Source organism: Colobus angolensis, unplaced genomic scaffold, assembly GCF_000951035.1.
Source record: "Colobus angolensis palliatus isolate OR3802 unplaced genomic scaffold, Cang.pa_1.0 Scaffold415, whole genome shotgun sequence".
Taxonomy (NCBI): domain Eukaryota; kingdom Metazoa; phylum Chordata; class Mammalia; order Primates; family Cercopithecidae; genus Colobus; species Colobus angolensis.
Genome location: NW_012117544.1, coordinates 1,108,682 through 1,121,520, shown reverse-complemented (window position 1 = coordinate 1,121,520; position 12,839 = coordinate 1,108,682). Strand labels below are relative to the sequence as shown.

At 42.2% G+C, this 12,839-nt stretch overlaps 1 pseudogene and 1 gene segment (V, D, J or C); both read left to right on the top strand.

Moving 5' to 3' along the window:
• LOC105521983 overlaps positions 1-12,839 on the top strand; it is a 659,966-nt gene that overhangs the window by 40,750 nt on the left and 606,377 nt on the right.
• On the top strand, positions 2,339-5,288 carry LOC105521988 (annotated as a pseudogene).

Genomic DNA, 12,839 nt, shown 5'->3' with positions numbered 1-12,839 from the left:
CCACCGTGGAAGACAGTATGGGGATTCCTCAAGGATCTAGAACCAGATATACCATTTGACCCAGCAATCCCATTATTAGGCATATACCCAAAGGATTATAAATAATCCTACTATAAAGACACATGCACACGTATGTTTGTTGCAACACTAGTCACAATGGAAAAGACTTGGAACCAAATGCCCATCAATGATAAACTGGATAAAGAAAATGGGACACATGTACACCATGGAATGCTATGCAGCCATAAAAAAGGATGAGTTCATATCCTTTGCAGGGATATGGATGAAACTGGAAACCATCATTCTCAGCAAACTAACACAGAGACAGAAAACCAAACACTGCATGTTCTCACTCATAAGTGGGAGTTGAACAATGACAACACATGGACTCAGGGAGAGGAACATCACACACCAGGGCCTGTTGGGGATGGGGGTTGGAGTAGGGATAGCATTAGGAGAAATACCTAATGTAGATGATGGATTGATGGATACAGCAAACAAACATGTCACATGTATACCTATGTAACAAACCTGCATGGTCTGCACATGTATCACAGAAATTAAAGTATATATTTTTTAAAAAGTACAAGCCAAACAAATAAAAAAATAGAAAAAAATTAATCCTAAAATTTATATAGAATATCAAGAGAATCTAAATAGTCAAAATCATCTTGTAAAAGAAGAACAGTGTTGGAGGTCTCACATTTACCACTTTCAAAACATACTACAAAGCTACTCTAATCAAAACAGAGTGGTACATATAGACAGACATACTGACAAATAGAACTAGTGCCTAGAAAAAAACTCTTAGTTATACAGTCAAACAATTTTAAACAAGGTTGTCAAGACCATTTAGTGAAAAAAGAATAGTCTTTTTCACAATTGCTGTTGAGAAAACTGGATATCCACTAGCAATCTGGAAATGGATGAAAGACCCAAATGGAAGAGCCAAAACTGTCAAAATCTTAAAAGAAAACATTAGGGAGAAGGTTCACAATATAGGGTTTGGAAATGACTTCTTAAATATGACACCAAAAGCACAGAAAAAAATAAAAAAAGAAGAATACAGATAAATTGGATTTTATCTAATTCTAAAACTTACGTGCATCAAAGGACACTATCAACTGAGCAAACATTTGAATCATAGAATAGGAAAGATTGTTGCAAATTTTGCATCTGATAAGAGATGCAGACTATAGAAAGAACTCCTACCACTCGAGAGTAACTACAAAAATGAAAACAATCTGAATTACATGGGCAAAAACCTTGAGTTGATATTGAGTAGACTCCAAAGAAGATCTACAAATGGGCAATAAGCACATGAAAAGATGTTCAACATCACTAATCATTAGGCCAGTGAAAATCAAACCACAATAATATACAACTCCACACCCATTAGGATGGCATTACCAAAATAATAGAAAATAACAATGTCTAGCAAAGATGTATGGAAATTATAACTGTTACGCATTGCTGGAGGAACTATAAAATGATGCATCCATTGTGGCGGTCTTACGGCAGTTCCCCCAAAAAATTAAACATAGAATTATCATTTTATCAGGATTTTCAGTTCTGGGTATGTGCCTCAAATAATTGAAAGCAGGATCTCAAAGAGAAAACTGTACACCCTGGTTCATAGCAGCATTATTCACAATAGCTAAAAAGTGAAGGCAGACCAAGTATCCATGTAATGGATAAACGGGATATAGTATACACAAACAAGGGAATATTATTCAGCCTTAAAAAGAAAGTTCTGACTCATGCGATGGCATGGATGAACCTTAAAGATATCACACCAGCAGAAATAAGCTGGCTTCAAAAGGACAAAAGTTATTTGCTTATCCTTCTATGAGGTATCTAGAGTAGTCAAATCCATAGAGACAAAAAGTAGAATGATGTTTTCCAGGTATTAAGTTTTGGTTTGGGAAGATGAAAAATTTCTGGAGATAAATAGTGGCACTGTGGTTGTATAGCAGGGTTAATTTACTTAATGACACTGAACTATACACTTGAAAATGGTTAAAATAATGAATTTTGTGTATGAATAATTCACCACTGTCAAAAAGAGGAAGATTTATATTAAGTGTAGTTTCTCTTCCAAGAACAATCAAAACATACAGGACTGGGAGAGTGTGCCTGAGTATCTAGGACACCCTTCCTTTTATGCCAGCCCTGCAGCATCCTGAAAGACCAATAGAGTTGGAAGCGCCTCATTACAGGTGACTCAGAATAATGTGAGAAAGTCTGGGAGTGACCATGATGTAAGTGATGGGTGTCTGACCCAGCCCAGGAGCAGCTGCAAATGTAGCAGCTGCCAAAAAAGGGGGAGATAAAGCTGATGGCAGCAGTAACAGCCCTCCAGCTGGCATGGGGCATCTGCTGTTGTACAAAATGGTTCACAGCTGATACATCTAGCACAGAATCTCATCCTGTCTACCTGTCATGATCAACTACAATTTTTACTGCAAAGCATGCCATCAGAGTGGCATATTTTATCCAGCAACAAGCAAACATGAATTTCCCTTAGTGCTTTGGTCAACCTGGCATGGCAGTCCTGAACACTGAATGAATATCCAAAGACAAGGTTCTCCAAAGATAAAGACATTATACATTATACCATTTATTGATAAACACTTGCAGTGCATGATGACCATTCAGACACCTGGGAAAATGACTTGGCTGAATAACATTGTTAAAACGATGAGTGAAAAAAGAGATGTGCTCTTGGTAAAGGAACACCTGGATCCAGGGCGTAAAGACCAGAAAGAAGACTACCCCAGATTTGGACTTTTGGATCAGGACTTGGTAACATTGACCTGTTTATGACAACCAAAAACAAAGCAGTGCTGTGTCTACAGTGGGAATCTGAGTCGCGAAACTGCAGCAGGAAGCAGCAGGAAAAAGGAAGAGGAGCTCAGTGCAAACAGCAGGATAGGGAGACCACAGGAACCACCAAGAAGGCCCAGAGTGACTTTTTGTTTTCCGTTCAGCGCTGTCCTCCTCACACCCCTTGGATCACACATTTAATGAAGATGGCTACTGGTATATTCTGACTTACCCTGATCCTCACACAGTTGGTCCTCGGGAGCTTGAAATTAACTGCTGGGTAGGAAAACATTCCTGGAGACCTCTACAGAGCCTGCTTATATGAACAGGTTTTGTTAGACCAACGTGATTAAGCTCCCCAGTTAGAGATCTCCAGTGACCGGCTGGCTGACTGTGGGTGGAAAGAAAGGTCTACTTTACAGTGCAGACCTCTCATGGGATACAGAAAGGGTCCTGGTACTTTGAAATCACCATGAATGAGATGTCACCAGACACCACTGCCAGACTGGGTTGATCTCAGCCCTAAGGTAACTGTCAAACTCCCTTAGGTTATGATAAATGTAGTTATTCTTGGCACAGCAAAAGGGAATCAAGTTCTACCAGTCCACTGGCAAACACTACTGTTTTAGTTATGGACAGGGAGACATCCCAGGATTTTATATTAATCTTCCTGAAAACACAAGAGAGAGCCAAGTTATTGCCTGATACTTACCAAGATAAGGCTTTGATAAAGTTCAACAATTATTTTTATTTTGTGGAAAAAGACTTTGTGGCTAAAGCAGTGAAGAATCTAAAACAGGCTTCACATAGTAAAATAATATTTTATAATCAAGACGTGGCTTAAAAAGATATTTTTAGGGGGCTTACTTTCCAGCCATCTCACTGGACAAGAGCTTCATAGTTTCCATTAACTTTGGACTGTGCTCCAAGTATCCTCCGAAGAATCTCACTGCCCTGTGAGTGACATGGACTGGGATGCTGTAGTAGAGCACACTCTGGCTGATGTCTTGTTTCTTCTGGAGACAAAAGAGGATGGGAGGCACAGTCCTCCATGGGAACCCAGAACAGGTCCTTCTTTCTTTTCAGATACGGACTTTCTGGGGAATAATATTGGATGGCTTTTTTTGTTGCCATTGTTTTTGAACTGTCTTAAATGTTCTCTCAAAGATGCTACAGAACATAGTCCATCCATTTACCAAGTTAAAAGGCTGGGTAGGACTGTGAGAGATGCCCTGCTCATCATCATTCTTCTTCCACTTCCAGTGACTGCTCTTATATTCTGTGCCATAAGCCAACAACTGCTCATCCCAAGATCTCATAATCCCTCTGTAAAACTGGTGCTGTACTGCATACCTTATGACCTGGGACTTGTTATCTTACTGTATTTTCTAAGGAGTGAATAATCTTGCCCAAGTAACTAACATAGTTAAAGACATTTTCTTCTGTGAAATCGAATTATAGTCACAGGCACAGGATTTCAACAACAGCAAGAAAAAGTGCAAATAGGAATGAGCAAAGAATAGACAAGTAATAGGTGTGAATTGGCCTGGGAAATACTATGGTAATGTCAAAAAGATAAACCAATTATTATGTGTTAAATAAGTGAAAGACCATGCATTCTCATCCAGAAAAGCCACCAGCGGGTGGTCTGGGTCTTCTGCATTGTAAGAAGCTCAAGAGGTTCAAACCTAATAAACCCTGCACAGTTGCTCACTGGTTCATGTAAAATGTTAGAGCAGTTGCTTCCTCCCACTGGGCAAATCCACAGCACACAGTCACCCTGGTTTGGCTCTTCACAGTGTAGATGATCTCAGGGCTAAGAACCTGAGTGGTTCTAAAGGTAGTAAAGATTTGCATGAAGTACCACACAACACACCCTCTCCACATAGGGAGCGCAGTAGGACATAAAGAGCTGTCAGAATCCAGCCCCAGCTCTGGAGCCAGGAATCACTTCTAATATCAGCATCATGGCACCATGGCCTGTACTCCTCTCCTTCTCCTTCTCCCCCTGTACCTCCTCACTTGCTGCCCAGGTTAAGAGAGATTTCAAATACCAGCCTTTGAAGGGATTCCTGTGTCTCCCTTTCTAATTCCTAACATGTGTCTGTTTTTTTGTTTCAGGGTCGAATTCTCAGGCTGTGGTGACTTAGGAGCCCTCACTGACTGTGTCCCCAGGAGGGACAGTCACTCTCACCTGTGGCTCCAGTGCTGGAGCAGTCACTGGGGGTCATAATCCCTACTGGTTCCATCAGAAGCCTGGCCAAGCCCCCAGGACACTGATTTATCATGCAAGCAACAAACACTCCTGGACCCCTGCCTGGTTCTCAGGCTCCCTTCTTGGGGGCAAAGCTGCCCTGATGCTCTCAGGTGTGCAGCCCGAGGATGATGCTGAGTATTACTGCTTACTGCACCATAGTGGTGCTTGGCACAGCGATAGACTCAGAAGAGGAACCAAGACATAAACCTCCCTAGGCCTTTGTGATATGAAGATCATATGATCACACACACCAGCTCTCAAGGCAGCTTACATGTGGACCAGCCATAGAAAGAGGAAGGAAAGGGTCTGAATTGATTCCTATACCTGCTTAAGCCCTGAAGTGGAGGAAATGTTAGAATGATCTGGGAACAACTGGATCAAAAAAATCAGAAGTTTATTGCTTTGTATTCTAAAAGGAGTACTAACAGCTGGATCAGATCTAAAGGCTGAGGCTAAATGCACTTCCTCCAGAAAGAAGCATCTTCAAAGTATGGGCTTTCTGAGCTAAGGGTAAAGAAAAGAAACTACTTTTGTATGTTTCTAAAGTTTGTTTTATTGAGTTACTTTAAAAGCAATACATGCTTATTATGTGAAATCAGAAAGTATTAAAAATCACCAAGTTCTCTGCAAAGCTACCTTATCCCAGATAATCAGCAGAAGTACATTTCTTCATTTGGATGCATTCTCTCATTTTTGTTGTCAATATTTTCACAATAGTTATCAAACCTTGTGCTCATTCCTCTGGTTTTACACATCTTTTTGCTCTGTCATTTAATGTTAATGTAAGTAGTTTTCCATTTCTTTAAAAGGGTAAAATATTTGAGTAGTTGCTAATTTTATTTTGATTTGAATACCAATGAAAAATTATAATTTTGGGTAATTCAAATTATTTGCTTCTCAGACAAATATATGATATTGGGTTATTATTAAAATGATCCTGGTCATCTCTGTGGATTTAGTGATGTCAAACAAAATGCCTGCAATTTTCTATGGAAAGTCTTGAGTACATTATGCGTGACTTCACAATGCAGAAAATAGAGAAACAAGCATTTCCTGCTCATGTTTGCTGGAGCATAGCAGATTCAGGTACGAGGAACAATTCATATTGAAAACTATGTCAATGTCTTCACGCATGTGTTAGAACAGTACTTCCCGAACTCTATTGTGCATACAAATTATCTGGGGATTTTACAAAATCCAGATTCTCATTCAGTGGGTCTGGAGTGAGGACACGAGCTCTGCATTTCTCACATGTGCCTGCCACACAAAATCCACATATATGTTTGAATAATAACAAGTCCAGCCACGAGTGGAGGCTCATATGTGTAATCCTAGCACTTGGGGAAGCTGAGGCAAAAAGATTACTTGAAGCCAGGAGTTTGAGACCAGCCAAGAGCAACATAGCAAGATCTTTTCTCTATAGTTTTTTTAAATAATGAAAAATGAATTAGCCAGGCATAGTGCTGTATGATTGTAGTCCTAGGTACTAAGGAGGCTAAGGCAGGAGGAGAGTTTCAGCCCAGGAGTTCAAACTTGCAGTGAGCTATGATCATGCCACTGCACTCCAGCCTGGGTAACAGAGTGAGACCTTGTCTCTAATAATAAAAATAAAAACAACAACATATCCATAAGACTAGTATAAAATAAGGAGAATCCTTGGCAGGCAAAAACTTAGGAGAATTCTCTGACATAGGGAACTTACCAGTTTGGATGATAGAAGAACCCCATGCTCCACGGAGGGAGATGACCAGGGAGGACAGCTGCAAAGCTGGGAAAGGCTCTCATTTCTTTAAGAACAAAAGCAAAAGCAAACAAACAACAAACCTGACCTTCCCTCAGGCTCCTGTCCAACACTCTTACTGGCTCCTCCTTCAGGCTTTCCTATAATGTGGCCCATCCTTACCCTCTCCCCTTCCACATTTCTGATTCCTGAATTCCCTTCTTGGTTCTCTCTTCCTTTGCTACCACCCACTTCTCCCCTCTAACCTCCTGAGTTAATTATCAAGGGCTTTATAACAGGAAACTCATTGGTATTTTTTCTACATCTGTCCTTGACAGTTGACACTCATATTTTTATCTCTTTCTTGAACCTTTCAGATACCCTTAGAACTGAAGAAGCCCAATGTTGATTGCTTCTCTTTTTTCACCTCAGCCAGCACCTTCTTATTCTCCTTTCCAGGGTTCTCTGTGTTTCCAGTGAATCTATCAGACACAGTAAGTTCCTCTTCAAAGGTTTAATTTCTGACTTCCTTGTTCTTTGTTCTCGAGATCAACTTCCTTTCCCCTTCTACTAAGCTACCTGCTCTGGAAACAACTTCTCCCACCAGTCTCAATCTGTAACTCACATCTCTTCCTTATTTGGAAAGAGTCCTCTTTCACTCCTGGCTACCCATTCTGTAAACTGCCCCTCCTGTGAAACTACCCTTCCTGACTTTGCTGTACCCTGACTTGCCCAACATGCCTTGTACCACAACAGACAGCCTCTCCCTTCCTACCATATTTAATTTTAACCAGTAGCCAATCGGGTCAGTGTAGATTGTGTGGTCCAACTCCAGCCAATGGGGACAGGACACAGAAGCAGGGACTAACCATGTTAAGGATGAAAACCCCTTCCCTCTTTTTTTTTTTTTTTTTTTTTGAGACGGAGTCTCGCTCTGTCGCCCAGGCTGGAGTGCAGTGGCCAGATCTCAGCTCACTGCAAGCTCCGCTTCCCAGGTTTATGCCATTCTCCTGCCTCGGTCTCCCGAGTAGCAGGGACTACAGGTGCCCGCCACCTCACCCGGCTAGTTTTTTGTATTTTTTAATAGAGATGGGGTTTCACCGTGTTAGCCAGGATGGTTTTGATCACCTGACCTCGTGATCCGCCTGTCTCGGCCTCCCAAAGTGCTGGGATTACAGGCTTGAGCCACCGCGCCCAGCCCCCTTCCCTCTTTTGTTTGGTATGCTCTTGCAGTGGCCAGAAGTGCAAGTGGCACCCTTCTGCAGAAATAAGTTTGCCTTGCTGAGAAATCTTTTGTCTGAGTGCTCATTTTCCTTGTGACTCTGAGCTCTTGTTTCTAACAAAATAGGGGGTCATCAGGGATTCCCATTCTCCTCCAGGGAAGGGCCTCCAATCACCTCTCAGAAGGAGATGCCTCCCGCTGCCTCATTGCAGTGACCTCAGGGATAAGAAATCAGGACCCACCCAGCATGATAAATAAACCCAGACTCTCAGCAACACAGGAAGAAAAGGCCTACAGTCACCGTGGCAACCAGGTAACTCTGTGCACAGACAAAGGTAAGATAAACCACAAGGGCAGTGAAGTACTTCCTTGGTGGTCAGGACATTCTGGAGGTTGAAAATGTGTGAATGAGACGCACAATTAAGTGCAAAGTGAGTGTGGAGTAAAGTAAAGGGGGCAAGAAATCTCTAGTAAGAGAGGTTGAGCCCCAGGGAAAGGGTGCAAGAAATCTCTAGTAGGAGAGGTTAAGCCCCACACACACTCAGCAGGGAAAGACAGTGAGAAACCTCCAGTGGGAGGAAGGGTTGAGCCTCCAGGGAAAAGGGTGCAAGAAATCTTTAATACGAGAGATTAAGCCCCCATTAACCTCCAAGATGGGAGTGCAAGAAATCTCTAATACAAGAGATTGAGCCCCCATTGACTTCTGGAATGTGAAATACCCTTAGTAAAACAAGAACTACAAAGGGCAAAGCAGATAACATAATTCCCTCTGATAGCCCTCTAAGTCTCGTGTTAAAATATTGGACGGATAATGACAGGACTAAACACAAGAAAAAGCAACAAATGATCAAATATTGTTGTTTTATTTGGACCAAAGATCCTATTCTCAAACCTTCAGTTTTCTGGCCAAGGTTTGGGTCAAATGAGAGTTGGATTTGTCAACTTTCAATAGAGTATGTAAATGACAAGTCTTGCCTTCCAGGAGGAAATAGACTATGCTATGTCCTGGTGGCAGGAGCCTGTCCTCCTCTACCCCCTTAAAGCTAGTAAAGATAAGCCAGAAACTAATTCCACTATAGAAACTAAGGCCCCCACCCCTAAGCAATACATTTGGAATCCCTTAGACCATCTGCCTCTACCAGATACCCCTAACTTTCCTCAAGCAGCCACCCAGACCCTTCCCCAACTCACATTGTGCCCTCCCCACTTCATAATCCTGACTCTGATTGCCCCAACCTGAATGCCCAACCTGAATGCCCTCCCCCAGGAAGGCTTCAACGTGAGACAGAAAAATGTAAAAAGATATTCAAAACTTCCCTTTCCCCTCCTCCTCAAAAGAGTCTGCCCCAATCCTTTTTCCCTTAAGGGAAATGCTTCTAGGAAGAGGGGGAGTTGGCTTTGTAAATGCCCCCTCAACTAGGAAGAACTTAAACCACTATTAGATTATCCTTTTGGGGTCATGGATCAAATTGACTAATTTGTAGGACGACAAGTATACACTTAGGCTGAGCTAATGTCCACCTTAAGTACTCTCTTTCCGGGGGAGGAAAGAACCATGGTCCTCAGGGCTGCTATCATAGTCTGGGAGTGCAAATATCCTCCCAATCAAAATATCCCTGCAGTAGAACAAAACTTTCTGGCCCAAAACCCCAATGGGATAATAACAATGCAGCCCACTGAGAAAACATGAAAGACCTTAGGGAAATGATAGTCAAAGGGATTCAGGAATCAGTGCCTCAAACCCAAAATATTTCCTGAGCATTTAATATACAGCAGGGAAAAGACAAGAGGGCCATGGAGTTTTAAACAGACTCAAGGAACAGATGAGAAAATATGCAGGCTTAAACATAAAGGATTCCCTTAGGCAGGGGGTTTGTTTATTTGTTTGTTTTGAGACAGAGTCTGGCTCTGTCTCGCTCTGCACTCCCAGGCTGGAGTGCAGTGGCACAATCTTGGCTCACTGCAAGCTCCACCTCCCGGGTTCACACCATTCTCCTGCCTCAGCCTCCCGAATAGCTAGGACTACAGGCGCCTGCCATCATGCCGAGCTAATTTTTTTGTACTTTTAGTAGAGGCGAGGTTTCGCCGTGTTAGCCAGGATGGTCTCGATCTCCTGACCTTGTGATCCGCCCGCCTCGGTCTCCCAAAGTGCTGGGATTACAGGCGTGAGCCGCCGCACCCAGCCAGGCAGGGGATTTTAAAGCTCCATTTTGTTACTAATAGTTGGCCAGATATCCAGAAGAAATTACAGAAAACAGACACCTGAAAAGATTGGCCTGTAGAGGGAACAAGAGGGCAGGGAGAGGAGAGAGAAAGACTGACAGAGGGAACAGAGGGAGTCAGTGAGAGAAGCAGGGAGAGATGGAGAGGCAGAGAGAGAGAGAGGGAGGGAGAGACAGAGAGGCAAAGAGAGATGGAGAGGCAAAGAGACAGAGAGAGAGAGGGAGGAAAAGACAGAGAGCCAGAGAGAGAGGGAGAGAAATAGGATAAAACAAATTGTTCAAATGTGAAAAAATAGATCACTTCAAAAGAAAATGTTCTGAATGGGAAAAAGAAACAAAAGTCATATATAAAAGCAAATAAGCTAATATTAAGTTTCTGTTAATTCCAGAGGCAGGAACAAATCTATTAGGGAGAGATTTAATGCTAAAATTTGCCTTAGGCCTCTATATTAATCAGGGAAAATTTCTCATCTCCTTAAACTTACTCACCACCACAGATGAAGAGCGTATCCATCCCAACACATGGTCAAAAGAAGAAAATCGCCGGAAATTACATTTCCTCCAATCAAATTCCAATTCAAAACTCCTGGGTAGGTAGTAAAAAGAAAACAAAATCTTTCTTTTGAAAGATGAGGGAATAACCTCACAGACCAAATAGCCAAACAAGTTGCCATTTCCTTCAAAATGCCCGTGTTTCACCTCACCCCTTGCCGTTCTCCCCCAACCACCATTCCCATCTTCTCCCCTGCTGAAAAGGAGAAAATAGTAAGAATAGGAACCAAGGAAAACTCAGAAGGGAAACGGGTGTTACCAGATCAAAGAGAAATGCTATCCCAACCTCTCATGAGGGAGGTTTTATCTCAGCTGCATCAAGGAACCCACTGGGGACCTCAAGCTAAGTGTGATGCAGTTCTTAGAGACTGTGGATGTATAGGAATTTATACTCTAGCAAAAAAGTTACAGATAGTTTTTTAATATGTAAAAAAAACTAATAAGCAAACCCTAAGAAAACCACCCCTTGGAGGAAGAAACCTAGGATTAAGGCCATTCCAAGGCATTCAGATGGATTACACCAAAATGGCCTCAATGGGTCACCTAAAGTATCTACTAGTAACAGTGGATCACCTTACTCACTAGGTAGAAGCTATTCCCTTTTCAAGTGCAGCCACCAGTAATGTAGTTATAGCATTAATAAAAAAATACCTAGGTTTGGATTAATAGAAAATATTGATTCAGATAATGGAAACTATTTCACTGCACATGCCATTAAAAAGCTAGCCCAAGTATTAGAAATAAGATGGGAATACCATACCCCGGCACCCACCTTTATCAGAATGAGTAGAAAGAATGGACCAAACCCTGAAAAGCCACCTAACCAAATTAGTTTTAGAGGCCCGACTACCATGGACCAAATACCTTCCTACTGCCAATTGAGGGTCCAAACTGCCCCTCAGAAAGATATTGGCTTATCTCCCTATGAAATGCTATATGGGTTGCCTTATTTACACTCCACTGCTGACATTCCTACATTTGAAACTAAAGATCAATTTCCCAGGAACCATATAATTAGTCTGTCTTCCACTTTCTCTTCCCTCAGAACTAAAAGCCTTTTAGTACAGACCCACCCTTGGAGTTCCCAGCACATCAGCATCAGCCTGGGGATCACGTTCTCATCAAAAGCTGGAAAGAAGGAAAACTCGAACCAGCTTGGGAAGGACCCTATCTAGTGCTCCTAACTATAGAAGTAGCTGTCTGCATGGCTGAAACGGGATGGATACCCCACACACAAGTGAAAGGGGTGACTTCCACAGCCAGAGAAAAATGGGCCATCACCTCAGGGCCCACCCCCAAAAAATTAACTCTAAAAAGGGCTTAATAATCACTTGTTTATTTTCCCTTTTCTTTCCAACAGAAAGTCACCTCATCATCACTGTAACTCAAACTAATCTTCCCTTAATCCTCCAGTTCAATGCTTGTTCAGTCATCTCATGTAGAGACGAACGAGCTCAAAGGCAGCTGTCAAATGTAGATAAGTATCTATGTCCATACCATAGTGAGTCAACCAAGTATAAGTACAGAGCCTTAAAAAGTCCCTGTGGTGATTGGATGGATGCTTGGTGGACCACCCAATATGGAGGGTGGACAGCCAGGCCCCCTTTTTCAAACAATTCTGAGGACTGAAACAGAAGCTCCAACTTATTTGTGGTACCACCCCACCAAATTGTAAGTCATTGCAGTGTAATCCCTTGTTGCTAATTACAGATAATCCCCAAACAATGACCCAAGAACCCTCCATATTCAAATGATATGGGTTAGGAGCAGATGTTACAGGACAGGACCCCATAGGAATCGTCTCTCTGAGGTTGGCTAGACTATTGGTTAAAAATAATAAAGAAATCCAAACCCAGAGTCCAGGGAACATATGGGAGCCAACCCTCTCCCCAAACATATCAGGCTTAGCATTCTCCCATCTCCATAATGACCCAACTAAGGTAATGGTTGGGGAGGTAAAAGATTTAAAGCAGACTATAGCTCTAGAGACAGGGTACAAAGATGCAAATGCCTGGCTGGAATAGATTAAATATTCTGTCC